This window comes from Macaca mulatta, chromosome 2 (genome assembly GCF_049350105.2).
Source record: "Macaca mulatta isolate MMU2019108-1 chromosome 2, T2T-MMU8v2.0, whole genome shotgun sequence".
Taxonomy (NCBI): Eukaryota; Metazoa; Chordata; class Mammalia; order Primates; family Cercopithecidae; genus Macaca; species Macaca mulatta.
Genome location: NC_133407.1, coordinates 29,975,956 through 29,990,149, shown reverse-complemented (window position 1 = coordinate 29,990,149; position 14,194 = coordinate 29,975,956). Strand labels below are relative to the sequence as shown.

General features: G+C 38.1%; 1 pseudogene across 1 annotated transcript; it reads left to right on the top strand.

The window, feature by feature from the left end:
- Positions 1–512: 512 nt before the first annotated feature.
- LOC144339506 (UV excision repair protein RAD23 homolog B pseudogene) lies at positions 513–13,987 on the top strand (annotated as a pseudogene). The gene is made up of 2 exons (XR_013414514.1): positions 513–775; positions 2,831–13,987. The product of XR_013414514.1 is annotated as a UV excision repair protein RAD23 homolog B pseudogene (transcript).
- Positions 13,988–14,194: the final 207 nt, after the last annotated feature.

Below are 14,194 nucleotides of genomic sequence, written 5' to 3'. Positions count from 1 at the left end.
TGAGAGAGTTTTGGGACTGGTATGTGAGCCCCTGGGAATGTAGAAAACTCTTTTCTTCTGAGTGTGAGTCTGGAGGATGTATGCTTGAACTGCTCCAACCTATGAATGTTATGAAAGAGGAAACAAAACAATGAGGAAGAAGCATAGCTGATATGTCCAGAACAGATCTTTGGACATTTCAGTTACAAAAACAACAATAAATAAATATATAAATAAACAAACAAGCAGGCAATTTTTCCCTTTTTGGCAACTTTGAATTAGGACCTACCTAGATGAGTTCTTTTCCTTTAATTTAATATTATGTTCAGTTTGAATAAATGTATGTAGTTTTGTAGTAAAAAGTATTTTGTAAATAAGAATATTCTATCCACTTTGTGATTATACTTTTAAAAAGATGTACAAAAGAAAGCTTGGATATAGAAACTGAGATATTTCTAAATGTAATACAAGACAGCCATTAAAAAATAATGAGGTTGATTTATGTGTATTCATGTGGAAAGATACTCTAAAAGAATGAGAAAATATCAGGTTCCAGAAAATCACATAGAATACATTTTCATTTATATAAAAAAAGATGTTTATATGTATATTACAATCCAAAAAGCTATACAGCAGATTAATCAGTTCCCAAGTATGGGATTATGAGTGGGGGACTTCACTTCCTATTTTATACACTAATGTATGTGAATATTTTATCCCCATTCTTAGGTGATAAAGACCTCAAGTATGAGTTTCATCTCATCTTTGAATTCTTCAGATCACCTGCTTATATTAGGTAACAAATATGTGTTTGTGGGGTGAATGAGTATGGAAAAAAGAAAATATAAAATTAATTAAGAGGAGGATTTTACCTCATAGAATAAGGAAAATCCAGCACTTTTGTGTGTGTTAAAGGCAAATGTCAAATATTAGCAGATCCATAGGCTTTGAAAAAATAATCAGTTCACAAGACCCACATCCCCACCACAATTCTAGTTGGTCATTTGCAGCTAGAGTTACTCAGAGAATAAGAAACATTTTATGTTTTTGTCTTTTTACTGGAGATTTTTTTCATAGAGGTGGTAGTAGTTAGGATAAATCACGGTTATGCTACAGTAGCCCAAATCTCAGTGGTTTCATTTCTTATGTTTGAAACCACTGAGATTTCATGCCACATTTCCAAAGCAAAGTAGCAGTAGTACTGTTCATTCTAGTCACCCAAGAACTCAGTAGATGAAGTCTCTGTCTCAAAATGTGCACCCACAATCACACTGGAAAGGAAAAGTCATGGCAAATTCTACAGTGGTTCTTCAAATTGTCATCTGGAAGTGACATACACCCTTAGATTTCATTGGCCCATGGAAGTCACATGAACACATCTCACTTCAAGGAGGTAGGGAAGTGCCATCTTACCACATGCATTTCCGGAGGAATGATAGATGAGATTTACTTCCATGCAACATTACCTATATTTACATACTTTTCAACATTCCAATTTGGTGTCCCTTCCTTGAAGTCTATTTTAAAATGCTTGTATCATGACCACTTGCCCACAAATTACTTCCCAGAACACATGATTTTACCTATTAGCAGTGTGTTAACAATTTTGTGTAAAATAAAAATTATTTTGACTTGTTAATTGCCATTTTCAGCAAATACAAAGCAAACTGAAGCGCACTGCCATGTTCCCTAGGGTGAGTGGGAGGCTCAGTAAATACTAAGGGGTGAGAATATTTGCCTTGATTAAAATGATAAAGTAAATACTTATATTTGAAAATGTTGATCTGAGTAATAAGAGCTCTAATTTTTTTTTTTAGTCATCATGCATGATATAAAATATGTAATTTATTGTTACATAAACTGCCCTAAATAGGCCAAATGTTGTCATCTTTACTGGCTAATTTGAACTCTAGCATATATAAACTTCCTGCTCGTTTTTGGTATTATCCTAACATTCTTTATTTTAAAAACATATTTTTTATTTGTTTTGTTTATAGCAGAGATGTTATTCTATGTATTTTCTGTTCAAGTTTCACTTATTTATAAATACAGTCATTTAAAGTTCCATTGCCAAATCCACACGTTTAATAGAAATAAATTTGAAGCAACCTTGATAAGCACAAATGAAAGTAAGAGAACACAGAGTATTATAGTTTCCAAGAATAAATTTTACATTGTGTATATCAATCAGAAATAACAGGCCATATTCAACCACCACAAAAATGACTAAGACTTTACTTGAATAGTCTGCGAATCTTTTGCAACGTTATTGAGTATAATTTTACTTAGTATAGCACCGAGGCACTAAGTGCTGTCTAGTGTTTCCATGCAGAAGCCCCTGTGATGTATCTTATGAGGAAAATAACAAACTTATGTGTGTAAAAAAGCCTCATTCATGTAACACGAATATCAGGCATGCGTTGTAGTGCTTTTGGCTTTGAGTTCCATATTAATGAATCAACTATATATATGTTAAATAATTGCAAGAAATATGTTTGGCATCATGGGAATGAGTAATTAAATTATGTCATTATAAAACAGAATATTATGATATTTGTTAAAAATTTAAATTATCAATAGTGGAAAAGAAAAAATGCGTAAGTTGTCTACTGGAACTATTTAGAACAATATGCATAGGAGGGAAATACAGCAAATTATAAAGAGGATTATCTCTGTGTGCTGGGATTAGAGGGATTTTTATTATTTTGTATTATTCTCTTCCTTGTAAATTTACCATTTCAAGTATTTTAGGGCAATAAAATTTATTAGTTTTATAATTAGAAAAATTTATACTTTTTTTGTCTTAATACCAAGGTAATATATTGTGGGTCATTGGTTTTATCTGCACTAGGTCAGATGTTTGCTGAATTCAGTTCTGAGCTTTTGAACCAAAAGCAGATCTTCAGAACAAGAAAGAAGATAATAAAAGAGAAACACGAAGAAACTGAAGATGATTGGAGAAATACAAATCAAGATGATTAGACCTAGCAGAGGGCTGGCTGGATGGCATTTATGTTGACGATGGACTCCTACACAGAGAATGATCATGGTCTAGGACGTAATAGTGATGCAATCATCATTTCTTAAATGAGTTTTTAAAACAAGTGAATGAATGACCAATTACATATCTTCCCTGAGCCAATAAAATATATTAAAAGTATAGGCCTGGGCACAGCGGCTCATGCCTGTAATCCAAGCACTTTGGGAGGCTGAGGTGGGCAGATCATGAGCTCAGGAGTTCAAGACCAGCCTGGCCAACATGGTGAAACCCCGTCTCTACTAAAAATACAAAAATTAGCTGGGCATGGTGGCGAGTGCCTGTAATCCCAGCTACTTGGGAGGCTGAGGCAGGAGAATCGCTTGGACCAGGGAATCAGAGGTTGCAGTGAGCCAAGGTCGCACCACTGCACTCCAGCCTGGTGACAGAGTGAGACTCCATCTCAAAAAACCAAACAAACAACAACAACAACAACAAAAATACCCAGAAAACAAACAAACAAAAAAATGAAAATCAGCTGGAGAATTGCTTGAATCCAGGAGGCGGAGGGTGAGTGAGCAGAGATTGCGCCATTGCACACCAGCTTGAGTAACAGAGCAAGACTCCGTCTAAAAAAAGTATAGAAAGAGTTTTATATTTGATAAAAATTTACATAAGTTCATTTAAAATATGGATGGTATTGTATTGGCTTTTTCCAGAAGGAGTTGGGGAAGAAATAGAAAGTGAAAGGATAAATCAGGGTGCTAAGTATGATATAACAAGGAATCTTATAGTCTTAAATTGGGAGGTTCCCTAAGGAATGGCCACAAAGACCCAACTCCAAGCAATAAGCTTTCTAAGCCTGGCAAACAGGACATATAACAATAGGTGACTGGTTTCCGAATTCTGGGGTATTCGTGTTTTAGAGAAAATTGTTTCACAAAGGTAACATCAACTATGCAAAGTACTTTATCTAGTCTAGGGAAAGTCTGAGGTTAAATGATTATTTATAGGTTATTAACACACTTCCGGAGAGAAACAGCCTTAGTTAAATTCCTTTTATCTACCAATATCGAATTTAGAAAATACTGATTGTTCAATATAAGGTATCCATACATAACTATTTTTATGTAAAGGTATGTCAGCAATATTTGCATCTTCAAGGAGCACACTATCCACTACACACACACAACACTCACACACATGTACAGTCAAGCCTTATTTGTGGATTGCATATTTGGATTGCGTATTGCCTACTCACTGAAATTTACCTGTAACTCCAAAATCAGTACTTGTTGCACTTTCACTGCCATTTGAGGACATGCAGTTTCTTGCACCCAACCTCATCCCAGCTGAGGTTGGACAGGAAAAAACCCTGCCTACTTGTTCAGTTCTCGTTCCCTAAACAAGCATTCTTTTTATTGTCTATTTAGTGCCACATCTTTTTATTTTTGCATTTTTGTGCTTTTGGTGATTTCTCTGTTTTAAATGGCCCCAAGTATAGTGCTGAGGCACTGAAGTGCTATCTAGTATTTCCAAGCAGAAGAAGTCTGTAATGTACCTTATGAAGAAAATGACATAATTACACGTGTTAAATAAGCTTTATTTATCTAACATGAATATCAGGCATGAGTTACAGTGCTGTTGACTGTGAGTTCAATGTTATTGAATCAACTCTATGTATTAAATAGGATTTCCTTAAATAGAAACACACATAAAACAAAGTTATATGTTGATTACTTAATGAAAATGTGACCAAAGGTTCACAGGAACCCAGCTCTGTATTTCCCACAGGGAAATTAGTGAATGGCTTAGTATTCACTAATTCAGTGTTTATGGAGACTTTATAGAAAATAAGTACCAGAAAAAAATATAATATATATTATAATTAATATAATAATGTATACACACACAAAAACACACATACACACAGCTATGATCTCTCATTTTAAATATATTCATAAAAATACTTGATATTAAATAGAAGTCTTTAATGATGTATATTTTTACACTATATATGTACCAATGTCAGGCTTATGTTCATTACTTTTATAAAAGCCGTTAACATTTCCACTGCAGAGGAATTCTCTCTAAACCATAAAACTATATCAAGTTGGCCGGGCACGGTGGCTCACGCATGTAATCCCAGCACTTTGGGAGGCTGAGACGGGTGGATCACGAGGTTAGGAGATCAAAACCATCCTGGCTAACACGGTGAAACCCCATCTCCCCTAAAAATACAAAAAATTAGCCAGATGAGGTGGCGGGCACCCGTAGTCCCAGCTTCCCAGGAGGCTGAGGCAGGAGGATGGCATGGACCCAGGAGGCGGAGCTTGCAGTGAGCTGAGATCACGCAACTGCACTCCAGCCTGGGCAACAGAGCGAGACTCCGTCTCAAACAACAAAAACAAGAACAACAACAAAAAACTATATCAAGTTGTTGTTTTAGAGTCATAATTGAAAGCTTGCTTTTTCATTTTTTTTTTGTTTTTAAGCAGAACCAAAGACAAAAACTACATATGATTATCTCAATAGATGCAGAAAAGACCTTTGACAAAATTCAACAGCCCTTCATGCTAAAAACTCTCAATAAACTAGGTATTGATGGGACGTATCTCAAAATAATAGGAATTCTTTAGGACAAACCCACAGCGAATATCATACTGAGTGGGCAAAAACTGGAAGCATTCCCTTTGAAAACTGGCAGAAGAATGGCAATCATTAAAAAGTCAGGAAACAACAGGTGCTGGAGAGGATGTGGAGAAATAGGAACACTTTAACACGGTTGGTGGGACTGTAAACTAGTTCAACCATATTGTGGAAGACAGTGTGGCAATTCCTCAAGGATCCAGAACTAGAAATACCATTTGACCCAGCCATTCCATTACTGGGTATATACCCAAGGGATTATAAATCATGCTGCTATAAAGACACATGCACACATGTGTTTATTGCAGCACTATCCACAATAGCAGAGACTTGGAACCAACCCAATGTCCATCAATGATAGACTGGATTAAAAAAATGTGGCACATATACACCATTGAATACTATGCAGCCATCAAAAAGGATGAGTTCATGTCCTTTGTAGGGACATGGATGAAGCTGGAAACCATCATTCTCAGCAAACTATTGCAAGGACAAAAACCAAACACTGCATGTTCTCACTCATTGGTGGGAATTGGACAACGAGAACACTTGGACACAGGAAGGGGAACATCACACACCGGGGCCTGTCATGGGGTGAGGGGACGGGGGAGGGATAGCATTAGGAGATATACCTGATGTAAATGATGAGTTAATGGGTGCAGCACACCAACATGGCACATGTATACATATGTAACAAACTTGCACATTGTGCACGTGTACCCTAGAACTTAAAGTATAATAATTAAAAAAAAGAAAACAAAAACTATATCAAGTTGTTGTTTTAGAGTCTTAATTGAAATCTTTTTTTTTTTTTTTTTTCTTAAATAGAGTCTCCCTCTCTTTCCCAGGCCGGAGTGCAATGGTGCAATTTTGGTTCACTACGACTTCGGCCTCCTGGGTTAAGTGATTCTCCTGCCTCAGCTTCCCGAGTAGCTGGGATTACAGGCACACGCCACTGGGCTCGGCTAATTTTTATATTTTTAGTAGAGATGGGGTTCCACCATGTTGGCTAGGCTAGTCTCAAACTCCTGACCTCAAGGGATCTGCCTGCCTTGGCCTCCCAAAGTGCTGGGATTACAGAAATATTCTTTTATTACACATTTTTCTAATATATATGTCATGATCACTACCAAATACACATGAAACTCAAAGATGTACAGTTTTTTTTAAGCAAGGACATCTGAATAGGTGGAAACATGTTGTTATGATGTGGGTGAATTTTCACACAGAAAATACAAATATGCAGAAGTCAAATGTATTTTTAGTAAACAATTTGAATTTCCATCCTTACCTACAAACTGCTTGTTGGGCAACAGCTTAATATTGCTATTCTTAAGTAAATTCAGTCACTTCAGGACATAAACTTGGTAGATTTAGAATTTAAGCTTTGTCAACTTAAGAAAAGCATAGTTTTATTCTTCTTTTGCTCTCTAAGATTATATCTAAGTTCTGTGAGGACATGGCATCAGTCTGAAGGCGGATTTTTGTTCTCTGTAATATTGTCACACCCCAAGTCATTAATCAGATCACTACTTCTCCATATTTTTGTGCTGCTGTTCACTACTAACATTTGTAGTCCAACCGTGATCTCTGGCTGCATCCTTATCCTGTGCATCCTTATCTTCTAAATCCTACAGTCCTTTTGGTTTTGTTGTGCCCTTTCAGCTCTTGGGTACAGAAAGCTTTGGCTATTTTCTTTGCCCCAGGCTCGACTATATGGGCCTCATCAAGCTGCTATGCAAACGCATTTGCAGATCAGTTCTTGTTATTCTGTAAGGCCTAAGTGTCCCTGAATTCTGCTCTAGTTATGCAGACACTAGCCTGCCATGACGTCTATAAGAAATAGATTGGCATAAATAACAAAGAATGATAATACCAAGTGTCAGTAAAGATGTGAAATAACTAGAATTCTCACACTTTCCTGGTGGGAATGCAAAATGACTCAGCCCCATTGGAAACATTTTGGCAGTTTCTTATTAAAATAACTATACATTTATTATACAACTCATCATTTGCATATCTAAGGATTATTCCAAGAGAAATGAAAAGTTATCTAACGAGGCCACAGACCCGCCCCCCACCAACCAGCAGCCAGCACCCGGCGCAGGCCCCGCAGCCGAGCTACGCAGTGGCCCCATGCAGGTCACCCTGAAGACCCTCCAGCCGCAGAGCTTCAAGATAGACATTGACCCGGAGGAGACAGTGAAAGCACTGAAAGAGAAGATAGAATCTGAAAAGGCGAAAGAGGCCTCTCCGGTAGCAGGTCAAAAATTAATTTATGCAGGCGAAATCCTCAATGATGATGCTGCTCTCAAAGAATATAAAATTGATGAGAAAATCTTTGTGGTGGTTATGGTTATGGTGACCAAACCCAAAGCAGTGTCAACACCAGCACCAGCTACAACTCAGCAGTCAGCTCCTGCCAGCACTACAGCAGTTAACTTCCTCCACAGCAACAACTGTGGCTCAGGCTCCAACCCCTGTCCTTGCTTTGGCTACCACTTTCACACCCGCATTTATCACTCCAGTATCAGTGACAGTGTCTTCTGAACCTGCACCTGCTAGTGCAACTAAACAAAAGAAAGCTGCAGAAAAGCCAGCAGAGACACCAGTGGCTACTAGGCTGACATCAACTGATTGTACATTGTGAGATTCTTCTTGGTCAAACCTTTTCGAAGATGCAACGAGTGCACTTGTGACAGGTCAGCCTTATGAGAATATGGTAACTGAGATCACGCCAATGGGCTATGAATGAGAGCAAGTAATTGCAGCCCCGAGAGCCAGTTTCAAGAACCTTGACAGGGCAGTGGAGTGTCTTGTAATGGGAATCCCTGGAGTTAAAATCAGGTTGTGGTTGACCCCCACCAAGCAGCTAGTACTGGGGTTCCTCAGTCTTCAACACTGGCTGCAGTTGCAGCAACTACGACAGCAACGACAACAACAAGTTCTGGAACATCCCCTTGAATTTTTATGGAATCAGCCTCAGTTTCAACAGATGAGACAAATTATTCAACAGAATACTTCCCTACTTCCAGCGTTACTACAGTAGATAGGTGGAGAGAATCCTCAATTACTTCAGCAAATTAGCCAACACAAGGAGCATTTTATTCAGATGTTAAATGAACCAGTCTGAGAAGCTGATGGTCGAGGAGGAGGTGGAGGTGGCAGTGGAGGAATTGCAGAACCTGGAAATGGTCCTATGAACTACATTCAAGTAACACCTCAGGAAAAAGAAGCTATAGAAAGGTAGGAATTCCTGAAGGACTTGTGATACAAGCATATTTTGCTTGTGAGAAGAATAAGAATTTGGCTGCCGATTTTCTTCTACAGCAGACCTTTGATGAAGATTGAAAGGGAGTTTTTTATATCTCACACTTCACACCAGTGCATTACACCCAACTTGTTCACTGATGTATCCATGCTGAGAAGAGTGAATTACACCAAGAGAAAAGGTGTAATATGTCAGACACACAAAAAAATAGCCTATATAGGGGCATGGAGATTTGCTAATTCATTCAAGGAATATTTAGTGAACCACTATCGTGTGCTAAGTACTGTTGTGGGAGCAGAAGACTGAAGATGACTAAGAAAATAATCCCTGTCATAAATTTTATATGCTAATGGAGGAGGCAGATAAATTTTAAAAATACCCGCTTAATTTAGAATTGTGCTGAAAATAGAGAAATAAAGGTAGTAAAGAGAAAATAAAGCAGAGTATTGGCCATAGAAAGTGATGGGGGAGGTGGGTGTTCTATTTTATGTAAGATTGTCACAGAAGGAATCTGAAGGAAGTTAAAGAGTGAGCCATGTGCATCCGGAGGGGAAGAGCTTTTAAGGCAGAGAGAACAGCCTGTGACAAAGCCATGATTGAGGGCTTGCATGGCATGCTCAAGGAGAAGTAGGGAGGCCTGTGTGGCTGGAGAAGAGTGAGCAAAAGGGACAGAGGAGAGATGAAATATGATGTTCGTGGTGGTAGATGGTGAATCATTGTAAAGAATTTGGATGATACTTAAGAGAAATGAGAAAACACTGGATAAGAAACATGATATGACTGCCATTTAAAAATATTGCTCTGGGCTGGGCATGGTGGCTCACACCTGTAATCCCAGAAATTTGGAAGGCCAAGGCCTTGAACTCCTGGCCTCATGATATCCTTCTGCTTCAGCCTCTGAAAGTTCTGGGATTACAGGTGTGGACCACCATGCCTGGCTTCGGACAACTCTTCTATGTTGACATTTGTGTAGTTCTTCGGCCATCATTGGGGCTTTAAAGTCATAATTAGTACACTGTACAACTGGAAATAATGATTTTGGAGTTTCCAGCAAACGGTTGAGAGTGCTGAAAATCTGGGAAAAACCAGAAGGGGAAAAATAGAGGTAAGGTTGAAATCTGGAAAACACCAGTATTTGAGAGCCAGGCAGAGCAGGAAGAGTTCATGAAGGAGATTAAGATGGAATGGTCAGAAAGAGAAGAGAAGAATCACAGGGAGAGTGGCAATATGTACTACAAAGTCCAATGAAAGCTGATCCCTCTCTGCTTTCCTAGGACCTTCTATCACTCCCTCTCTAGATCATTCAGACTAAGAAACACTGGTCTCCTTGACAAAAAGCATGACTGATCCTATGTCTGAGCCTTTGCATTTGCAGTTCCCTTTTGTGTTCAGATCATTACAAGATGATCATTATATGATTCATTATAATCCTTCAAGTCTCAGCTCACAAGACATCTCTTCAGAGTAGCCTTTCCTGATATCCCTAAATTAAAATAGGCTTTACATATTATCCTGCTATAGTATAGCATTTTATTTTACTCTCTTCCTAGCACCAGTCACAATCTGAACTTGTTTAATTCATATATTCTTTTTTAAAAATTAAATTTCTGCACTGGATTGTAGACTCAATGCGAGCCAAAACTTTGTCTTTCTTCTTTACATAATTTTTCTCAGGGCCTAGGACCTTACGTCCCACATAGTGGGTGGTCAGTAATTATTTACTGAATGTTTCAAGTCAAGGAGCAAAGTGCAAAGAGAGCTATAGGAAGAATAAATGGAAACAATATCAATACAGGAGAAAAGTCTAACGAAATTAAGAGGTTTCCATTGAATTTGACACAGTCCCTGTCCTCAAACAGCTTTGGTTGATGGCAGTAAGCATAGATCCTGGAAATATACAAGGCATTTCAAAGCAGCATACTGCAATATGATGTAAATATTACGCAAGTGTGGAGGTAGCAAATGAGTGACATTATAAATGCTTTTTAATTTACTTCCAGCATAATAGCTCAGAGGTTTACTCTGCTCTGGTCTTAAGTCATCCACTCATTGCTCTGGGAGTAAGGAAAATGGCACTATAACTGAGCCTTGTTTGAAGCCATGCCATTGGTGCCTGTTGGCTTGCAAATATTTCAGTCCTGTCTTTGTTTTTAAGAGGGTGAAGTGCAACAGTTTCAGATTTTATTACTCTAAGGTTTGTGTTGGCTATTGATCATATTTGTCAGTTGTAAAATTTTGATCAGCTTCATTTTAGAAAGAGATCACTCACAGAAATTTGTGATCATCAATATGAAAGAAAAGTTTTTGCATTAGAAACAGTCACTTGAACATTATTATTCATCTGAATAATAGATTTTGATTACCTATACCTGTCAGTTTTTTTTTTTTTTTTGAGACTGAGTCTCGCTCTGTCGCCCAGGCTGGAGTGCTGTGGCCGGATCTCAGCTCACTGCAAGCTCCGCCTCCCAGGTTCCCGCCATTCTCCTGCCTCAGCCTCCCGAGTAGCTGGGACTACAGGCGCCCGCCACCTCGCCCGGCTAGTTTTTTGTATTTTTTAGTAGAGACGGAGTTTCACCGTGTTAGCCCGGATGGTCTCGATCTCCTGACCTCGTGATCCGCCCGTCTCGGCCTCCCAAAGTGCTGGGATTACAGGCTTGAGCCACCGCGCCCGGCCTACCTGTCAGTTTTTTATAGAGCTTAACAGATATACCATCTGTCTTTATAAATGATTTAATGTTAAGATTTTGCATATGGTTGACTCTGCATGGGCAGAGGTGGCAGTAGGCAAATCTGGTCTTCAACGTCTTTTGCCCTTATAGGTGTCTTTGAAGACATCCATTGCCTTATCCACAGTGATCTCTGTTCGCAATGGCTGTGACGTTGTCCCATCTGGACTGCAGCTATTAGTCCACTTGAGTCACCATGGAGATATGCCTTATTCCAGTAAGCACAATCACTTTGGGTTCAGTGGTTCTCTTGCTATGTCTGAGCCACACTTAACAAAAGTCAATTTTGTTTTCCTCTGCCACCCTGAGAAGAGGGAAGTTCTGATATTGTCGAAGGCTCTATCTGCCTAAATGCACATAGCAGTCGTTTTTTTTCTCTTAGGTTTTGCCTCCTTTGGTTCAACCTAGATTCCATAAACTTCTCAGGCAATTGGCCCTTGCCTTGAACTTGGCCTAGAAGCATGGACAATGCCCCTCCCTTGGAGACTCACCGAGGTCTAGGTTTGCGTTGCTTTTTTTTTTGGCTTTGACTTCTATCAACATGCAGGGAATACTGTTTTCTAAAGTGGCCATGGAAACCTAGGGAAAGCTGTGCACTTCATCATATTTTATCCTAAATTGTTTGCTATATTATGAATCTTATATAGAAGACTCCTTTCTACTCTTTTGCCTCATTGTTTAGACTTCTGAATTCAAAACCCAAGAAATGATTACTTTTTTTCTGTTTTATGTTGTCAAATCCCTTTTCTGAAACAATCAGATGAGAACAGCTTAGCTGACTAAGCAGAGAGTAAACCAAAGACATGGTAAGAGGCCATTCTGGGTGTGCGGGTGGGGATCACATTGGCTAGCATTTTAACCTTATTATTCCATCTCTCAATTAAATGTCAACTTTTTATTTAAAAATAAGAGTTATAAGTAGCCAAATCATGTAATTTCCATTTCAGTGCCTCATGTTCTCCTATCCATGCATTAACAGAAAGGTTAATAAGAATTGAAAAGGAAAATTAAGGAAGTAAGGCAGCAGAATAGACACTAGGGAACGTTTAATTATTGGATTTTCTCTGATTCCATTACTGAGATATTCTTTGTGTTCTTGGTACGTATTTGCAGTACTAATCTAATCTACCCCTCCCCTTCCCCACAAGAAGAAGTGATGAAGGAGTACGTAAAGTAAATAAGGACCCATATTTGGTAAATTTCGTTCCTAGTCTTTCCAGGTACCTCTCCCCGCTCCAGAGTCTGAAATCTTAACCCTCAATGCATACACATACACACACATACACAGATAAATGTACACATAAACACAGATGCACATATGCTTGGGAGTCATTTTGATTAAGAGACTACTCTTTTGGAGTACAAAAGCTAGTCTTCATCCAATAGTAGTTTGTTTTCAAAAAAGTCTGGATTTGGAGGTTTAAGGGAAGAAGAAAACAAGAAGATAAAGAAGAAAGAAATGGATTTTGTCAACGTGAATCCAATTCTACATTCCTGTGGTCATTGTTTCACTTCCTCCTGTATCTTTAACACAAGAACTAGATTATACTACACTTGGAAAACTTTGGAAACTGAACTGTAAACAGTATAGAGAATTGATAGAGAGTTAGAAAATGAAGAAAAGTTAAAGGATACCAATTAGAGAATGATGAAAAATTGTAGAATGATGGAGAACTGGAGAATTATGAAAAGTTGTTAGGATTTATTTTTTAGAAGGTGATCTGTTTCTACATGGAAGTGCTGGAATTTGTGGTAGAGTTGGGAAAACACCCCCCAATCCTACAGATCCAGTGTTTAAACACCAACCTCTGAAATTTAAGTTGGTAGCCCTTGAGAGTCATGGAAGAAATTGAGCTATTAGAGTAAATTGGTAATTACCATGCTACCTATTCAGACCTTAATACTGAGGTATTGTTTTTATTATTATGTTATGGCATGTTGCTTTATAATGCACTTAAATCATCTCTACCATCAGTGTTTTATGTCTTTAACTGTAAGCTCCTTGAGGGCAGTGGTTGTACTATTTATTTCTTAGGATTCTTCTACAATGTTTCATGTTTGGCTCACATAAAACACTTGAAGCATGTTAATTAATATTCCTTTAGAGTGAAACTTATGAGCTTTCTTCTCTCCAAGTTATTTCAAATATACTTACTATGTCTTTCTGACTAGTTTGTAAACTTACTGGAGGCGGGGACAAAGCCTTCCACTTAGTTTCATTTTCTCATGCCTAGAAGAGTGATAGACACGGATGGGCTCATTAAATACTTGTTGATGGATTGAATGACTGACTAGAAATTTGCTTGAGGTTCTAGTTCTGGGAAATTAAAGCCTTAGTTTGTCTGAACAAACAATCAAATAAACAAAGAAAAATAGAATAGTAAAGTATCTCTAGATGTCCTATTAGTTCTGATAATTTCACTAATACAGGATCTTATATTTATTAGAACTTGTTTGGTTTCTGATAGCAGAATTTCTATTCAAAATTGCTTTCCTCAAATAAATGAATGAATGAACAAATGTAACAAAATTAAATTTACCCGGTTACGTAACTGACAAGCCTATGAGCACAAGACCAGTTTCATCTGTCTT